Consider the following 21,522-nt stretch of genomic DNA (forward strand, 5'->3'; position numbering starts at 1 on the left):
CCTTTTATCTCATTTCACTCATTTCTTCTCTAATAACATCTTTCTCTATTTTCAAAAGGTTAATTTGTTGCTTTTATTCTAACTTCCAGAGTTTTTCCCTTCAAAATTTCTCATTTTCTAAATTTCGCATTTAAGGATAAAAATTATTCCCATCTACTTCTTTATTTACATCACACTAGTTTCCAAATGTAGGATTCTTATTGTCATTCATTTCAAAATATACCAAACGATATAGTATTACTTACCTGTTTATTATTTAAATTAAATTATTTTCTTAATTTTTTTTTAGCAAACCAATTTACTGTCATAAACGCCAGATATTTCCAGAAATAGCATGCACACCTCTATTAATAGTGCTAAATGTTTCCAAAATGTCCTGTAGGTTGTCTGAGGTCTCATGAATAGCTTTATGATGGTATATATTAGATGATTTCTTCATATATATTACAAGAAATTAGTCATACAATAAAAAAAGAAAACAATAGCAGTAATACAGGACAGGTAAGGCTTGGGGGTCAGAAGACACCATTTATTAACTCTGTGACTGGATATGTTGTAACCACATATTTTGTCTCATTATTTTCTTATGAGAAATTTGCTTGTGATAATATCTCTTGGGTTTTAGGGGAATATTAAAATTAATAATTTATCTAACTCTTTTCCAGCTATAAAGCACTGTGTATCTCTTAATATAACAAAATGACATGTTTTAGAAAGATGAGAGCTTGAAGTGTCAGTAAATAGAATAGTTTGGTGATTAATATTGATCATTTGGTATCATGGGAAAAAATAGAAAACTGAGCCCCCTGTCCTTTCTTGTATATAATATGGCTCAGAAAATATTGACTGAGACACAAAGGAAATGTTGCACAGCACACGTCTTTACAAGAGGGAGTTGTCAAAAACTGAAGGATTTCAAGTGTTATCCTATTTGTAAGCTAACAAGTTAGCTTCCCAGTTTCTAAATTGTTAGCGGGAGACCCAAGACCCTTGGGTAAGAGACAAAGCATGTTATTGCTCACAGAAAGCAGCATGAATTTCATGTTCACACCAAATCCCCATTCCTCTTCCCCCAATTCCCTTGGGACAATGTGGAGTAACTCAAGTGAAAGCTATACACACAGAGGTTTGGTTCACAGCTGTGGAACCTCAAATATAGAAAACCCCTAATCTGTAACAGGATTATGAGCAAACCTGTGCAACATTTCCCTGGAGAGAAGCATTATTTTCATTAGCCTGATCAGGAAACAGAAATTTTCCCTCTGCTCCAAGAGATACTTTACTTATGTTCCAAGGTTATTTGCTATACAAACATCCTTGAAACAAAGTCTGGAACACAGGCTAAAGTTTTCAGAAATGTAATCAATCCATTGAGAATTATCTGTCAACAAGAGTATTCAGTAGACATGTGTACCTGTTAACAACAAATTTTTATTTGTTCATTTGGTCTTTTTTATTGAAAATCCTATCTCTACATTTCCTGGAAAGTATGATAATTAATTCAGATCCTATAAGGAAGATTTTGGGAACTAAGACTTCAACATTTATTTCTGTTTGCTAATAAGTAACAATCTTGTATATGATTGTAAATGACTAGTCAATAAATAAACACATGATTTCTGACAAAGTATGACATTTATTTGTGATTTATAAATGAAAATCATATTCAACATTTCTCCCTTATGACCTTTTCATCTTGAAATAAGATCACATCATCTATGACATTTAACCTCTCAGAGATGGAAAAAAAATAATCAAAATGAATGTCTTCTACTTGTAAAATCTAATAGCAAGTGCAAGAAAATATGAATCACACAATTTTAAAACAGAGTCAATGGCTTAATAAGAACATTTTGGACTTGGTACATGGGTAATTATCAATGTTAAAATATAAATCACTGAAAAAAGACACATCACAAGTCAGTATGATATTGCTAGTTGCCCATTTCAAAGAACGATCCCAGTATAGGCATTTCTCTGGCATTTTCCTCAGTCAAGGCAATTGAGAGAACCCTATTTGGCCTCTTTGCAATTTCCCTCTTATGTAAAAGAACTTCATTTGCACCATCTTTGTATAGTAATCCCACTGATTCTCAAGCTGGCTTCTTTCTCTTAATATGCTGCTAGAACTTCATTATTTTGCTTTCAAGGCCACTTAATATGCTGTTAGAACTTCATTATTTTGCCATCAAGGTGATGCTCTATGCCTGACTTCTAGTTTTGTTTCCATTTGAAGAAAGAGATCCAGTAAAAGTTACCTGAAGAAAGAATCTCTGATGTACTTGTAGGGTGCTGTTCTGGGTATGCATCTAAGCTCGACCTTGTGTGACTTCAGGGCCTTAACCTGAAAAGAAACCCAGGTGATAGCAAATGTGAACTTGAATGGGTTGTAGACTTAAGGTATTAGAAAAAGGGATTCATTTTGAATTAACAATCTCTAAATGAACAGACTCCCATGGCATATATGTCACCCAAGATTCAAAACTGTAATTTGAATGACAATATTATTGGCTGAGAGCTTTGAGAGATGTATCATGGCATAATTTGAATACAGCTTTACATAATTTCAAGAACTTCAATTTTGATGTGAAAAATTTTAAAACAATCTGCTCAAAGCTCAATCAAGAACACTATAAATGATCTTGGTAATGATTCATGTAAAACAGAACTGGGATATTTACTTGACAGGAATATGAGGCAACAAAGTGTTCAGAAACACATCATAGCTAATTGAAACTTACATGTCATTATTGGGACCATAATATGATAATAAAATAAAATGATAATTTTTTATAAATCTCCAGTGTTAATCAACTCAAGAAAAAATATTGCTCTCAGTTCCCAGTATTCCAGAGACTACACTTAGATTTAACCTCTTGAGAAAAATAAGGAAGTTACACAGAAGCAGTTTACAACTTAAAATTATGAAGCCTATGCTAATGGTGAAAAATCTAAACATTATAATGATGGAATGGTTTGCTTACTTAGAAATTGCCATGATCACCGTCATTTGATGTATGCCAAATTATTGCTCACCAGTATCTCATGACTGTTCAGAAGTGGCCTGTGGAAATTCCTTTCCAACATTGATATTCTGTAATTCTGTGATGGTTGAAATGTAGATTTTTTTATGTCCTTGTTACTGTATTTTTTTCATTTTGACTATAAAGCAATATTTTTCAAAACAAAGAAGAAAATGATAGTAACTGGTAAAAGGAGGATATTAATGTATAAGTGTGTTTCAAGAAGAGATTATTAACTCACTTTTTTGCTCTTGGATTAATATTTTTGAATGACACTAACATTGAATTTAAATAGTCAAATTTCAATTTAAAAAAAAGACTGAGAAAATTAAATTTGGGGAAGAAAATATTTTAACACTGATTTTTACATTTTGGTGGGTAATATTATTTAGGACTAATAATCTTACAAGAAGTCTGAATTTGGATAAGTAAAAAGGAATATAATGCCTCTTGAATATAAGGTGTGTTCTCAAAGAGGGTGTGTGGTGCCATATATCCTCTGGTGGCGGGAATGCTCCCACGTCTCCCATAGAGGTCAGTTTCCTGCTTGGCTCTGCATGGCTGCTTTTCCTCATGCACAGTGTCCATCCTATAATGCTGTTAGATAAGTGCTACCTTGTCCAAGGCCGCATAGTTACTACTTGCTATTTATCAAGGAGAGTGAATGAACACTGAGAAGAATAGCAGGAAGCAAAATGAACATAGTTTCTCCTTCACAATACTAGGTTGATACATCAGACATATTTTAACTGATGGCTGTAGAAGTTATCTATAGCCACATAAAAACATTATCTTATAATTAAACCATATAAGACAGCAAACATTTATTGTCTCACAGTTTCTGAGGGAATCCAGGTGTCACTCCAGCCAGTTGGTTCCCTCTGGCTCAACATCCCTCATGGTTTTAGAGTTATACTGTGGGCAGGAGCTGTGAACATATCTAAAAACTGACCTGGTGGGAGATCTTTGGCACCTAAGCTTACTCTCATGATTGTTGGCTGGCTTCAGGCCCTTGTTACCTAGGCATCGGCACAGGGCTGTTCCATGACAAGGCACCTAGCTACCCCACATCGTGATAACTGGCTCCTGCCAGAGTAAACAATCCAAGAGAGAATAGCAGGGATAAACCAAGATAAAAACCACAGCTTTTTCTATAGCCTAATCTCAGAGGGGACATCATATCACTTTTGTTAAATTTTATTAGTTATAAGTGAGTTAGTAGGTCCAGGACACCTTCAGAAAGAGGGGAGTAGACAAGGCTATGAATATCAGGAAGTCTAGAGTCTATTTACCACCGTGGCCTTCTAATTTTTAATCTCTGAATTCCTGCTCAAAGTATTCACAGTTTGCATTACAGGAATATACAACTCTGGGGGCATCTGTTTTATTAACAACAAGGGAATTGGTATTTACAAGTTCTTTCTCAAGGATATCATGGCTTTACCCCATTATTGGTGTTCATACAAACTAATGGGTTCAAATATCTCTTATTAAGGATGCCCTGTGTCACCGTTGTCTGATATTATTCAATAGAAAACTAAAATGGGCATTTGATATTTATTTTTAATATTAAGAAAATATACTCAATTACCTTCCCTGTTTTCTTGAGTTTCTATCTTTGCTTTTCCATCTCTATTTCCTAGTTTTCTATTTTCTATTCTCACACAACTGAAAGGCCACTTATGTCTCATTTTCATTTGTAACTCTTCTCCTCTGTTCTGAGAAATGGGGGAATTCTAAATTCAGCAGAGGATAGCCCTTCACTTCTTAGTTTTGCAGCTAGTTCATTCTGTTTCCTGATGCTGACAACCTTGTCCCTTCATACCTTGTACTTCCTTGTAGCCTATGGCCAGTATATGCTACTTTGTGACTGAGTCCAAACTTATACCACTTGCCAAATGTCAGGCCAATAAATCAAGAGACAAGGTGTTGGGGCAAGGAAGGTGACTTTATTTGGAAAACCAACAGACTAAGATGACCAACTAATGTTCTAAAGCACCTTCCTAACTTAGGGCTGATTTCAAGCTTCTTTCATGATAGAGAAAGTGGGGAGGGTGGGTGAAGGAAGGGGTTGAGGTCAGGAGGTGATGGTCAACCTCAGATCTTTGGGCATCAGCAAGGGTGGAGGAGGGTTATGAAACTTCTTGTCCTTGGTTAGTTGACTCAATCATTTTGCTAACATGGGTCCAGGCATGATGTCCCCATATATAAATCCTTGACAAACCAGTCATCATTTCTGTATACATTTCCAGATTTCCTTGGGAAGGTGAATTTCTGGTCAGGAGCTGGTTGCATCTATTTTAAGCCATGTGCAAGATTCCTTTGATGATTAACAAGCCTAGTGCAAGACTGCAGGGCCCAGCAGAAGTTTTTTCTATCTGTTATAACTTGATTTGAGATGTTTTTTTGTATCTCAAGTATTTTTGCTAGAATTTCTTACCTGCTATTAACTGTTCAACTATGATACCCCTTTACCTGGCTACTTGAATTCTTATATTTTGCTTTAAAAACTGACATGTTTTATTTATTATACATGCACCTTAGCATGTAGAATATTGCTGTGTGTATAAAAATATTGCTATTAACAATATCAGTAAATATCGTCATAGTTTGGGAACTTTATTTTAATACTTCAATATCTAATAATTATAATAACAGAGAGTTACATATTACCATTTTATGGTTGAGTAATTTTACACTTGAGGTTAAATCATGTATGTATTATATAATTATTTAATGGTAGAATCGGTTCTTAAATCCAAATTTTGTTTACTGCATACCTTATGGTCTGTGTAAGTGGTTACATTGCATAAGCTCAGAATAAGGAAATCTATAAAACAGTTATACAAATAAAGGGGACTTGTAAGAGTTTCTTCTTCTTTTAATAAACCAGGAACACCTAGGAGGAAACTTGTTTCAGAGAAAATTTGGGTTAAATAGGGTGTACTAAATGTTATACCCTTGCATTAGTTTGGCAGCCATATGTCTTACATTCTGAGTACTGCCAAATGTGAGGCACATGGTATTGTTGGATACTTTCCTGATTTTTGGAATGCTGGATCCCTCTCTTAATATTTGTAACAATGCTTCTTATCCATCCCTCTCTGTGCCAGGAATCTCAGCATGACATCCACTAATGATATTGCTAAAATAAACAAAAGCTAAGGCAGGAGTCCCAGGATAAATATTAAGGAAATGCCATGTCCTGGTGAGCAGTAGACAGTCTAAACTGCTCTGATCAATTCAATAAAGTGAGTATTAGAATGTGGCATTTAAGCAGTAAGAGAATTTTCTTAAATGGTGCACATACACTTCTCAAAAATGGAAGTTCATGGATGCAGGAAGATGATTCTGATTTACTTTAGAAAAGAAAAACATCTGCACCACTATTTTCATGTAATAGTTTTATCCAAGAAGCTTCTCATAGACAACCTAACATTGCCAAAATGTCGAATCACTAATTTTATTTCTTTGATAACATCACGTTAATGGAATTGCTGTTGTGGAACATTGTAGAGATTAAAGTGATCCCTTTTTTATTTAATATCCTCTTTCTCTCTCCTGTATGTTATTATTTTCAATAAGATACTGAACTAAACAGAGTTTCTTAAAAAAAAAAAAAAAGAAACAATTCAATCCAAGTTATAGGAATGAGAAAGAACATCAATTTTATTCAAGATCCACTCTTTGCCAAGGTCCCTACATGTTATTCTATTTTCTCTTGATAATAGCTTTCCCAAGTAGATATTATTTTACAGGTAAGTAATTCTAGGGCTGTTGAAATAATTTATTTATAACAAAGCTAATAGCTAATAGAACCAGAAGGTCAGTATCTTCCCTGAGTTTTTCCTTACAGTTTATAGGACAATACTACAAAGAGGTAGTGGTGGTAGTCATGAAGGGGTGTCCGTTGCTTACATTTTATGGGAGTTAGCTTGTTTGCCTTGTTCCTGGTGAAAGATTCATTTTCAAGTTATGGATTAATCTATAAACTATCCCATGCAAGATAACATTAATTATAACTATTAAGCATAATATTGAGAATATAAATTTTGAGTTTAAATTTGAAACTAATATTATTTATTGCCTTAAAATTGACCTATATGGCTACTAATGGTTGGTTATGGCTCATGAGATAATATCAAATGAGTAGAGAATAGTTACCTATTACTTATATTTGAATGATCTATTGAATTCATACATTTATGCATCTTATGGAAGATATTTTGTTCAATCTGCCTTGGTTCAAATGGCTCTTTTCTTCTATACACATACTTCCTCTGCTCTTCGTTGGTACCTCTTAGTAATCTATAAGGTCCCAGCATTATCAACTCTGAAATGCTTCATTCGCTTTGGAGGTGAATTCTGCTCCTTTAGCATCCTGTCTACATGTATACTTCCATCTGTCACTCACCAATAGCATAATTATTTTCTTACCCCCCACCACACACACACACACACACACACACACACAAAACTCCCACATTTTTATCAACACCTGTGTTGCCTATTTCTCTACATTTATGGAAGTAATCCTATCCTGGTTTTAGGCTAAACAACTTCTGCTCTATATACCATCTTCTCTACTTCGTTCTGCTTTAATCCCTGATTTCCATGAATTCCATTACCATCCTCTCTTCTATATTGTCAAAACTGAAAACAGTTAAACTTTACGTGATTCCAGTACATCTCACCATGATCCCCACTGTCCTTTCTCTCCTTTAATTCCAAGCTTATTGAAAGGATGGCAAGTGTTCACCACACATTCCTTCCTCAGATCACATCAATTTGACAATTGTTTCCACCACTTCCAGAAACGGTTGTATCCCAGGTCACCAATAGCTTCCTCATTGCTTACTTAATGCCAACTTTTAGTCCTCGTATTAATTCAAGTTTTTGCAAGCATATGACATGCTTATTTATTTAGTCTTTATCCATATTTTTTATGATTTCATACCATACTTGAGCTTTTTCTTCTACTATAGTATTCCTTCTCAATGGTCCTATTTTCATAGATTATGATATCCCTTATTTGTCACAGTTTGACTTCAAATATTATAACACCGCATATTCAGTTTAAGGAGCCTACAATTGTGGACTTCCATTTCCTCCTTTCCAGTCTTTGTGCTTTTTTATTTATTTTTATTTCCATATATGTTATATGACCACAGTACATTGTTATTTCTTTTAATTTAAACATTTTTATAGGTGCAAAATATAAACGTATGTATTCTATGTTTATTCACTTTTTAAATTTTTAAAATCATTATCAGGACTATTACTTTAGCATAGTTCAAATTTCATTCTGGTGTCATATTCCTTCTTCCTGAAGAATTATCTTTTTTTTTTGTTTGAGTGTAGTTCAAGTCTCCTGATAATGAGTTCTCTTGGCTTTCTAAATTTTATTTTGTCAGAAATGTCTTTATTTAGTGTTCTTTTTTAAATACACCATTTTAAAGGCATTTTTACATATAATAACTACATATATTTAAAGTTTAAAATTTTATAACTTTTGATATAATTATTGCTATTGAAACTATTATCAGAAAAAAAGCATATCAATCACCCCTATTTGACTAGAAAACCACTTCTGCTTTCAGTGGTTTTCAGTGTTGAAAGTCTGACTTATCAACTTATTTATTTATATATTATGCTGCTGATAGTGTTTTATCTAAACAATATCTGCCTAACACAAACTCACAAAGATTTGTATTATAAAATATATATATTTATTGTAATAAGCTTAGGCTTTGCACTTACATCCATGATCAATTTTAAGTTAATTTTTATGTGGCATAGTGCTCTAACTCACAGTTTTCAGTTAGACATACTGATAGCCAGTTGTTCCATCACCGTTTTTTGAAAGGATTATCTTTTTTCCGTTGAATTAGCTTGGCATATTTGGTGAAAATCAGTTGTCTGTATATGTGGAGGGCTTATTTCTGAGTTCTCAATTCTGTTTCCTTGTTCTGTTTGCTTATCTTTATAACAATACCATATTTTTCAGTAAGTCTAAAGGTCAGAGAATGTTAGTCCTTCAACTTTTTTTATTTCTTGAATAAAACAGTTTTTCAAAATTGTTTTGGTTATTATAGGCCCTTCATATCCCATATGGATTTTCAAATTAGTTTATCAGTTTATACAAAATATAAAAGTGAAAATATGTATGGGATTGGGTTGAATCTATAGATTGATTGGGGAGAATACTAAGTCCCCTCAATATATTTCTCCACTTTTTCCTTATCAATAATGTGTGATTTTCACTATGCAATTTTTCTCCATATTTTTCCAGAATTTCTTCCAAAAATTCAATTACTGCTGTTTTAAATTGTATGTTTCTTTTTGAAATTTTAATTTGTGTTTTCTTGCTTCTATAAACAGGTATTCATAATGTAGTTAAATTTTATACTTGGACATTTTATTAAGCAATCTTGCTACATTTACTTACTAATTCTAGCATCTTTTTTGCAAATACCATTGGATTTCCTACAACAATGCTTATGTTACCTGTGAGTAAAGACAGTTTTGCCACTTCATTTCTATTGTGATTACCTTTTATTTTTTTCACAGCTTATTGCACTGACTGAACTCTCCAGTATAATATTGATTAGCAGTGATAAGAGAGACATCCTTCCTTGTCTTATCTTTGCATAGGAAGAAAAAATGCCTTCTCTTTCACCATTAAATATGTTATCTGTAGCTTTTTTTTTTTTAGATGCCTATTGTTAGACTAAATTTGTATTCCTCATTTGATGAGAGGTTTCTCGTTTTTCTTAAGAGTAGATACTGGATTATTTTAAATGATTTCCTGTATCTATTTAAGTAACTATGGGTTGAAACAAGCTTTATGAAATGGTGAATTCCATTGATTAATTTTCAAGGATTATATCCAAATTGTATTCTTCTGATAAACTACATTTGGTTATGAAGTATTATCCTGTTTTATGTGTTACTGGATTTGCTTAGCTAATTTTTCAGAAATAATTTTCATCTTTGCTTTTATGAGGGATTTGGTGGAAGTACTGAACACATTTAGCTTTAGAAAACAGACTAAAACAAATGAAAGAGTCACTGTATATATTAACTGTGTTGAAATTATGCAACTAATAAAAGTATGAGGGAAAGTAGAAAAACATGTACTGTTTGGTGGCTCTATAGTAGTTAAAATCAAAGGGTATAGTTTCATGTTGAAAACTCAAGCAATATAATTATCAGCATATTAAACATTATAGAGGTATATTATGATAGATCATGTAGTTAAGCATTTATCTACTCATATATGGAAACTAATATAGAGAGCTTAATTACATAAAAGCATAATTATTAATAAACTTAACCACTAAAAAACATGTCACAAAATAAAAGTTAAAAGAATATAAAAATGAAAACATAGCATAAAATTTTTAAAGGAACTAAAATTTTAAAAAATATTGTTATATCAATAAATTTAAATGTGCCTACTTCACCTATAAATTTCAGGGCAAATTGAGTAAAAAGACAAATTTCAAATTTTTGAGCTAAATAAGAGATGTACCTAAAACAAACTGATTCAGAAAATTTGAAAATGGAAGCAGGAGCAATGATATAAGTGTGGGCAAAATTTTATTGGAAAAAGTGAAATTTACAAAAAAAAAGATTAGCAATTCTCATATCAGGCATGTGGATGCAAACCACAAAGCCTAAATTAAGACAAAGAAGACTTTAACACTGACTTTTTGAAGCATTCATGCAAAAATGGACTACTATGAATTTCTAAAAAGGATGAAGGGAGCCTTCTAGGCAATGTTTCTGAAATACTTCCAAGACATAATTTTAAATGCAAAACATGATGAATAACAGTATGAATAGCAGGCTATCTTTGGTAAAAGCAGTCACTGCCACACTTTTATTCTGTAGTGAATGTGAAGTTTGTTTAGTAAAGGTTAGCATACTGAGATTTAGGCTTTCACTTGATTCTTTTCTAAGAATAGGATTGTAAAAATGCATATCACTTCATTTCAATTGAGGCAGGACTTGGAAAAACTGATCTGTATATAATGTATGACATATGTTAACTACGTCAAAATTTGAAGTGAATTTCAATATATGAGAATCAGAAATTTCCTCAATAGATATCCAGAATACTGTGTTTTGATATTTTTTAAAAAAAATATTTCATTTTGCTTTGAAATCACCATAGGTTGTTACAAAAGCCAATATTCTTTTAAATTTAGTGATTTATAAAGCCATGACAATTGCTTTCACTTACTGGTTCTAGCCTAGCAATTAAGTACACAAAATGTATTAAGTCTTTGTTCGACATCATTAACTTTCAGCTCAATACAATATTATATATACTGAAGAATTATATATATTTAGTTATGTGTATTTTAAAAAGGTTATTTTTCTATGTCTTTAAAATAACACTAATAATTATTTATTCACTATATTGTACTTAAGTGACCATTTGATTATTCAATGTATATTATTTATGCTGCTGTAGCCAGAAGCAGAAGATATTAACAGGCTTATTTGTAACATTTAAAAAGGGAGGTCAAAATGGCTATAGAATCCAGAAATGATGCAGGATTTTTAATATTTAGCCTACATCCTTTACTTGGGTTCCATTGCTTTCATTAGTTGAACTTATATAAGGATAAACATTGATAGGGTGACCTTTCTCTAATTTTACTTCATTTAAAATTTGCATGAATGTGACTAAATAAAAAATAATTAAATTATTTGTAAATCCTATTTACCACACTGGAGCCCCACCCCCACCCCCTATACCACAGAAACACCAGTTTGGAGATGTTGAAGTCATTTAAGAGTCTGTGTAATTTGGGTCTAACTACACCTGAATACCCTTAAAGAAAGTAGTAAAATATCTTGAAAAAATGTATATGTGTCACATGAAGTCCTGCAGAGCACACTCAACCTTTATTTTTACCCTGCTTTTTTTCTGAATTCTAGTTTGTTGAATTCAAAGTAGTTTTTTCCTGCTTTAAACCCTCTAGCCCTCCTCCACGTCCCTCCTTCCTTTCCTTCCCTCCTGTTTGGTGCCGCAGGCAATACCCTGGAATGGAGTAGTGAACTAGATGGAGGTGGTCCATGCTCATGACTCCCATTTACTGTGATCAGATGTAGGAACTGACCTGTGTCAATGTATGTAGGAGTATGTATGTCTATGTGCATGTGTGTTTGTTGTGCTTCTATGAAGAGAGAAACATAGGCAGAGATGGACTGAGACAAAGAGGAAGAAAGATTTGAGAATCAGAGACTATTACTTTGATATTCTTCTTGCATGCTGTGACACATAAAGTGAGATGTAATTTTACAAATCTTTTATCTCCAAATAAAAGTAAGCTACTTGCAGCAAAGTTAATATTTTGTTTCATTAGAGGAAGTGAATAGATGTGAGTCATTTAAAAAGCATGATGCAACTGATTTCAATCAAGTACTTACAAAGTTTCTCCTTTACTTTTTGAGAACTCTATAAGAATATGTTGAAGATGTAATCATATTCAAAGGATGCTATTCATTATAAACTACGATTCCATTAAATAGAATGAGATTGAAAACAGAAAAATGTACATATGAAATACAGTATTTAAGTGCTAAAATGAAAAATTTACAATTAAATATAATTTCATCAATCTAGAATTATAGCCTAAAACTGAAAAGAAAAAGTTTTTAACAGTTTGAATTATTCAGCATAGGTTAGGTTTTTTTTTTAACCATATAATAAACAAATTCACTATCTCAGTTGGACTAAAAAAAAATATCAATTTTTTTCTTGTTCTCACACTTCCACCAGGATAAGCTCAACCTCTTTATTCCTGAAGGACCAAGTCTCACAGTGCCTAACACTCAATGCATCGTGATTTCTGAGGCAGGAAAATGGAATCATGGACACTCAACAGTGGCTACTTACACTTCTATCTGGGGAATATAGTGGTCACTTCTGCTGACCTTCAATTTGTCAGAGCAAATCACATGTTCACACCAAACTTCAGAAGCAAAGATAAGTACAATCTGACCATGCACATGGAAGATGGAGGAGAGCCAGAAATGTATGTGAAGAACATAAATGGTGTCAATACAAGCCTATGAGTATCAAAAATTCATTATATGAATTGAAAGTAACTGATGTGAAAAATCCAACTGACAATACTTCAGCAAGATGAGACATGGGCTGAAAAATGCCCATATATGCTGACAGAATTATTAGATTTTTTGTCAGAAAGAAGAAAACATGATTGCCCCAAAATGGGATTTGTCTTATTTGTATATGGGTTTTATCCAGATTGTGCTTAAAGTTGACATTATTTTAGCTAACTAATATTATTTTGGCTACTGTCCATGGGAACCCATTGTTTCAGAATTGTTTGTATCTATGAATCAAAGCTACTTCTAATTTATTACCTGTGTTCATTTTTTATGGCTGTTTTGACCAATTACCACAAACTTGCAAGCTAAAAGGCCCAGAAATCTATTCTCTCACAGTTCTGGGGCATCACTGAGCAAAATCAAGGTGTCAGCAGAGTTTGGGTACACTTGCAAGAGGCTCTAGGGGAGAATCCACTTCCTTGTCTTTTTCTAGCATCTAACTACATTCCATGTATTTCTTGGCCTGTGGCCCCTTTCTCCATCTTTAAAGCCAGTGTGTATTACAAAATACCAAAATACCTGTCATAACAAAATACCATAGACTGGGTGGCTTAAACAACAAAAAAATCATTTCCTTTCAACTCAGGAGGACAGAGTCTGAGACCAAGGGGTTGGCAGGTTTGGTTTCCTCTGAGGCCTCTCTCCTTGACTTGCATGTGGCTGCCTTCTTGCTGTGTCCTCCCATGGCTGTCCCCTGTGCATGCACATGCCTGATGTCTGCCTCTTTTCCTATGTCTTCATCTGTCCTCTCGTAAGGACATCAGCCCTGTTCAATTCAGACTCACTTTTATGACCCTATTTAGCTTCAATACTTCTTTAAAGGTCCTATCTTCAAATATAGTCACCCTCTGCATTACTGGTGCTTCAACAGGTGACTTGGGAGGGAGGAGACACAATTCAGCCCCACAGTGGCATAGCTTCTCTCTTACTTAGCTGCCCTCCTCTTCCACCATACTGCCTCTGCTCTTCTATGTTCTTTGTCAAGTCTTCCTCTATTGCCTTCTCATAAGGATCTATGTGTGATTGCATCTAAGAACTGCCTGGAAAATCCAGGTGCCTAAAGTTCCAAAATAACACAAGTCAAACCAATGAATCACCAAAGTAGAAATTAGCACACACCAAAAAGAGTTTGTGAACCAAAAGCACTCAAACCAAAACATGGAAGGATGCTTGGGGCTGCATTGTCATAAAGGGGCTTATATGGTGAGGAAGCAAGGACTGCCTATTCCTCACAGTGATTAGTTACAGAATTAGAATTTTCTTCAATGATAGGGAATTGGTTAGTGGTTACTTCATATCACTTCTGAGGCACAGTTTAAGTTGTGCTAATGATTTCCAGAGGCACAAGCAAGAAATGACCCAGGTTGATTAAAGATGGAGGCATGAGAGAAGAGACACAGGCTTCCTCTTAAAACCTTATACAATTAGAAAATATAGTTGGTGCAACTAATCCTGAAAGAGCAACAGGAAAGAAGACTGTGCCAGACTGCACACACCTGGAGAAAAGAGCAGACCTCACGGAACAGGGTAACGTATCAGAGCCATGGCCCGGCGGGACCCAAGCCCTTCCCCCAGCACAGTTCACCAGCAGGAAGAGGAGAAACAGAACAGGGAGGGAGTGGGAGGCCTGGGACTGCTGAATACCTAGCTCCGGAGATCTGCTCTGAGAGCACAAACCTACATTTCATGGTGCTTTCATGATACTCGTGTGATTATGGGGTTGGAAAGCTAATATAGGCAGAATTCCTGGAGAGACTGAGATTCCAGCTGCTTGTGAAAAGCAGGGATTCATATCTGGCTGCTCTGGGACAAAAGCTTATACGTGTGTGCTCAGCCAACTGGTTCAGGCAATGGAGATAGGCATAGCAGCCGGGAAGCAGGAAACAGCTCTTTCCTCCCCCCAGGCACCAATACTACTCCCCTGTGACCCCCGAAATTGCTTCAGGGGCTGAGCAGCTCAAGAGTAGAGCTTCTGGACATGAGAGGGTGCCTTATACAACTTTGAAATGCCAAAGAAACCTGGACCAGAGTAAAATTATTAATACAACTCCAGAGAAAGATTTAAATGACATGGACCTTGTTACTCTTCCTGAAAGGGAGTTCAAAGTAAAAATCATCAACATGCTAATGGAGGTACAGAAGACATCCAAGAACTCAGGAAATAATTCAGGACAGAGATCCAATCATTGAACAGCACAATGGAGGGTATTAAAAGCAGGTTGGATACAATGGAGGAGATGATAAATGAAATTGAAATTAGAGAAGATGAATACAAAGAAGCTGAGGCACAGAGAGAAAAAAGGATCCCTATGAATGAAAGAACATTGAGAAAAATGTGTGACCAATCCAAATGGAACAATATTCACATTATATGGATACCAGAAGAAGAAGAGAGAGAGAAAGGGATAGAAAATGTATTTGAGGAGGTAATTGCTAAAAACTTCCCAAATTTAGGGAAGGAGATAGTCTCTCAGGCCATGGAGATCCACAGATCCCCCAACCCAAGGGACCCAAGGAAGACAACACCAAGACATATAATAATAAAACTGGCAAAGATCAAGGATAAGGAAAGACTATTAAAAGTAGCCAGAGAGAGAAATAAGATCACATACAAAGGAAAGCCCATCAGGTTAACATCAGACTTCTCAGCAGAAACGTTACAGACCAGAAGGGAGTGGCATGATGTGTTTAATGTCATGAAGCAGAAGGGCCTGGAAACAAGATTACTTTATCCAGCAAGATTATCAATTAAATTTGAAAGAGGGATTAAACAATTTCCAGATAAGCAAAAGCTGAGAGAATTTACCTCCCACAAACAATCTTTACAGTGTATTTTGGACGGACTGCTATACATGGAAGAACATGGAAAATAAAATCACAGTAAAGAAAGTAGAACAACTAATTACTAAGCAAATGCAAAATTAAGTTAACTATCCCCAAAGTCAAACAAGGGATAGACAAAGAGTACACAATGTGATACTTAATATATAAAGAATGGAGAAGGAAGAAAAAGGAGGAGAAACAGAAAAGAACCTTTAGATTGTGTTTGTAATAGCATATTAAGTGAATTAAGTTAGACTCTTCAATAGTAAAGAAATTAACCTTGAACCTTTCATAACCACGAAACTAAAGCCTGCAAATGGCAATAAGTACACACATATCAATAATCACCGTAAATGTAAATGGAATGAATGCACCAATCAAGACATTGAGTCACTGAATGCGTAAAAAAACAAGAGCCATCTATATGCTGCTTACAAGAGACTCACCTCAAACCCAAAGATATGTACAGACTTAAAGTCAAGGGATGGAAAAAGATATTTCATGCAAACAATAGGGAGAAAAAAGCAGGTGTTGCAGTACTAGTATCAGACAAAATAGACTTCAAAACAAAGAAAGTAACAAGAGATAAAGAAGGACATTACATAATGATAAAGGGCTCAGTCCAACAAGAGGATATAACCATTATAAATACATAAGCACACAACAGAAGAGCACCAGCATAAGTGAAACAAATACTAATAGAATTAAATGAGGAAATAGAATAAAATTCATTCATTTTAGGAGACTTCAATACATCACTCACTCCAAAGGACAGATCCACCAGACAGAAAATAAGTAAGGACACAGAGACACTGAACAACACAGTAGAACAGATGGACCTAATAGACATCTACAGAACTCTACATCCAAAAGCAACAGGATACACATTCTTCTCAAGTGCACATGGAACATTCTCCAGAATAGACCACATACTAGGACACAAAAAGAGCCTCAATAAATTCCAAAAGATTGAAATCCTACCAACCAACTTTTCAGACCACAAAGGTATAAAATTAGAACTAAATTGTACAAAGAAAGCAAAAAGGCTCACAAACACATGGAGGCTTAAAAACATGTTCCTAAATAATCAGTGGATCAAAAACCAAATTAAAATAGAGATCAAGGAATATATGGAAACAAATGACAACAACAATACAAAGCCCCAACTTCTGTGGGACACAGTGAAAGCAGTCTTAAGAGGAAAGTATATAGCAATCCAGTCATATTTAAAGAAGGAAGAACAATCCCAAATGAATGGTCTAATGTCACAATTATCGAAATTGGAAAAAGAAGAACAAATGAGGCCTAAGGTCAGCAGAAGGAGGGACATAATAAAGATCAGAGAAGAAATAAATAAAATTGAGAAGAATAAAACAATAGAAAAAAATCAATGAAACCACCAGCAGGTTCTTTGAGAAAATAAACAAAATAGATAAGCCTCTAGCCAGACTTATTAAGAGAAAAAGAGAATCAACACACATCAACAGAATCAGAAATGAGAAAGGAAAAAAGCACAACGTACCCCACAAAAATACAAAGAATTATTAGAGAATACTATGAAAATCTATATGCTAACAAGCTAGAAAACCTAGAAAAAATGGACAAAGTCCTATAAAAATACAACCTTCCAAGAATGACCAAGGAATAAACAGAAAATCTAAAGAGACCACTTACCAGAAATGAAATTGAAGCAGTAATCAATAAACTACCCAATAACAAAACCCCCTGGCCAGATGAATTTACCCCAGAATTTTATCAGACATACAGAAAAGACATAATACCCATTCTCCTTAAGGTTTTCCAAAAAATAGAAGAGGAGGGAATACTCCCAAACTCATTCTATGAAGCCAACATCATCCGAATACCAAAACCAGGCAAAGACCCCACCAAAAAAGAAAACTACAGACCAATATTCCTGATGAATGTGCAAAAATACTGAACAAAATATTAGCAAACCAAATTCAAAAATACATCAAAAGGATCATACACCATGACCAAGTGGGATTCATCCCAGGGATGCAAGGGATGGTACAACATCCAAAAATCCATCAACAACATCCACCACATACACAAAAAGAAGGACAAGAACCACATAATCATCTCCATAGATGTTGAAAAAGCATTTGACAAAATTCAACATCCATTTTATGATAAAAACTCTCAACAATATGGGTATAGAGGGCAAGTATGTAAACATAATAAAGGCCATATATGAAAAACCCACAGTCAACATCATACGAACAGTGAGAAGCTGAAAGCTTTTCCTTTAAGATCAGGAACAAGGCAAGGATGCCCACTCTCCCCACTGTTGTTCAACATAGTACTGGAGGTCCTAGCCATGGCAATTAGACAAAAGAAAGAAATACAAGGAATCCAGATTGGTAAAAAAGAAGTCAAACTGTCACTATTTGCAGATGACACGATATTGTACATAAAAATCCCTAAAGACTCCACTCCAAAACTATTAGAACTAGTATCTGAATTCAGCAAAGTTTCAGGATGCAAAATTAATACACAGAAATCTGTTGCATTCCTATACACTAATGATGAACTAGCAGAAATGGAAATCAGGAAAACAATTTCATTCACAATTGCATCAAAAAGAATAGAACACCTAGGAATAAACCTAATCAAGGAAGTGAAAGACCTATACCCTGAAAACTACAAGACACTCTTAGGAGAAATTAAAGAGGACACTAACAAATGGAAACTCATCCCATGCTCGTGGCTAGGAAGAATTAATATCATCAAAATGGCTATCCTGCCCAAAGCAATATACAGATTTGATGCAATCCCTATCAAATTACCAACAACATTCTTCAACGAACTGGAACAAATAGTTAAAAAATTTATATGGAAACACCAAAGACCCCGAATAGCCAAAGCAACCCTGAGAAGGAAGAATAAAGTTGGGGGATCTCACTCCCCAACTTCAAGCTCTACTACAAAGCCACAGTAATAAAGACAGTTTGGTACTGGCACAAGAACAGAGCCACAGACCAGTGGAATAGAATAGAGACTCCAGACATTAACCCAAAGATATATGGTCAATTAATATTTGATAAAGGAGCCATGGACATACAATGGGGAAATGACAGCCTCTTCAATAGGTGGTGCTGACAAAACTGGCAGCTACATGTAAGAGAATGAAACTGGATCACTGTCTAACCCCATACATAAAAGTAAATTCGAAATGAATCAAAGACCTGAATGTAAGTCATGAAACCATAAAACTCTTAGAAAAAAACATAGGCAAAAATCTCTTGGACATAAACATGAGTGACTTCTTCATGAACATATCTCCCAGGGCAAGGGAAACAAAAGCAAAAATGAACAAGTGGGACTATATCAAGCTGAAAAGCTTCTGTACTGCAAAGGACACCATCAATAGAACAAAAAGGTGTCCTACAGTATGGGAGAATGTATTCATAAATGACAGATCCGATAAAAGCTTGACATCCAAAATATATAAAGAGCTCACATGCCTCAACAAACAAAAAGGGAAAAATCCAATTAAAAAATGGGCAGAGGAGCTGAACAGACAGTTCTCCAAAGAAGAAATTCAGATGGCCAACAGACACATGAACAGATACTCCACATCGCTAGTCATCAGAGAAACCCAAATTAAAAACACAATGAGATATCACCTCACACCAGTAAGGATCACCACCATCCAAAAGACAAACAACAAATGTTGGCAAGGTTGCAGAGAAAGGGGAACCCTCCTACACTGCTGGTGGGAATGTAAATTAGTTCAACCATTGTGGAAAGCAATATGGAGGTTCCTCAAAGAGCTCAAAATAGAAATACCATTTGACCCAGGAATTCTACTTCTAGGAATTTACACTAAGAATGCAGCAGTCCAGTTTGAAAAATACAGATGCACCTCTATGTTTATCGCAGCACTATTTACAATAGCCAATAAATGGAAGCAACCTAAGTGTCCACCAGTAGATGAATGGATAAAGAAGATATGGTACATATACACAATGGAATATTATTCAGCCATAAGAAGAAAACAAATCCTACCATTTGCAACAACATGGATGGAGCTAGAGGATATTATGCTCAGTGAAATAAGCCAGGTGCAGAAAGACAAATACCAAATGATTTCACTCATATGTGGAGTATAAGAACACAGAAAAACTGAAGGAACAAAACAGCAGCAGAATCACAGATCCCAAGAATGGACTAATAGTTACCAAAGAGAAAGGGACTGGGGAGGATGGGTGGGAAGGGAGGGATAAGGGTGTGGAAAAAGAAAGGGGGCATTACAATTAGCATGTATAATGTGGGGGGTGGGCACGGGGATGGCTGTGCAACACAGAGAAGACAAGTAGTGATTTTATAGCATCTTATTATGCTGATGGACAGTGACTGTAATGGGGTTTGTTGGGGGTACTTAGTGATATGGGGAGTCTAGTAAACATAGTGTTCTTCATGTAATTGTAGATTATGGTACCAAATAATAATAATAATAATAATAATTCAATCAATCAATAAATAAATAAAAGAAATGACCCAGGTTAAATTAATCTTGCAAAATAATCTAAATTAAGCTTTGTTTGTTTGACTAAACTAGTTTTGTCTACTCAGGGAATTTTCAAGATTGGTCTTCATTTGTCTTTATATTTAACACAGGCTAACTTCTATATCTCAAAATCATTAATTTAGTAACATCTGCAAAATCCCTTTTTGCCATATAAAGTAAGATGTGAGCATTCCAGGATTGGCTTGTGGGCATGATTGAAAGGGTCATTCAGGCTGTTGCATTTCTGTTCCCCACTTTCCCAATCTTGAAGTTGTTTGGAGGACCATGCATGGTTTAGGACTCATGGCACTTCCTAGTTTAATAAAACCATAGAATACAGAATTGTGGGGGTAGATATTGTACTTTAAACATGTTGTATGAGAAGCAGATAAACACACTCAGTTATTTTCTGTTTCTAATACTGAAAATATACTGAAGTACAGTAATTTTCAAATAAGGAACAGATGAACTGGATGTCTCAAATCAATTAGGACAAATGGGAAGAAGTTAAAAGGAGGAAGGTATTTCAACATTAAAAAGATTTAAGTTCTTTTAACATAAAAAAGTTATGCTTCTTGAAGTTATACCTGTTGATAACTGTGTTATCTCAAAGGAAAGTCTGATACTCAAATATCGGGGATGATATCAAATGTGTTACTGATGTGGAGCACACTTGACCCTAATAATTGCTAAGATTCATTTGAGTTCTAAGAGTCTATAAATAGTCTCATCCCAGATAATTAGAAATTGTATATTTATTATATTAAAATATCTCAATCATTTTTCTCTTTGATTATTTCAGGTGCACATTAAGCTAGTACAATGAGAAAGAAAAGATTATATCTTTCTTCTAAACCATTCTAAATTATCTAGTAAATATTTTTCTGTAGTACTTTGCTTGCAGTATAGAAGAGGTGTAGGCCACAGCCTGGGTAATACCATAAAGCAGTAACTCTATGCTGCAAAAATGGCTAAAATAGGATTTCACTACTAAGA

Source organism: Manis pentadactyla, chromosome 2 (assembly GCF_030020395.1).
Source record: "Manis pentadactyla isolate mManPen7 chromosome 2, mManPen7.hap1, whole genome shotgun sequence".
Lineage (NCBI taxonomy): Eukaryota > Metazoa > Chordata > Mammalia > Pholidota > Manidae > Manis > Manis pentadactyla.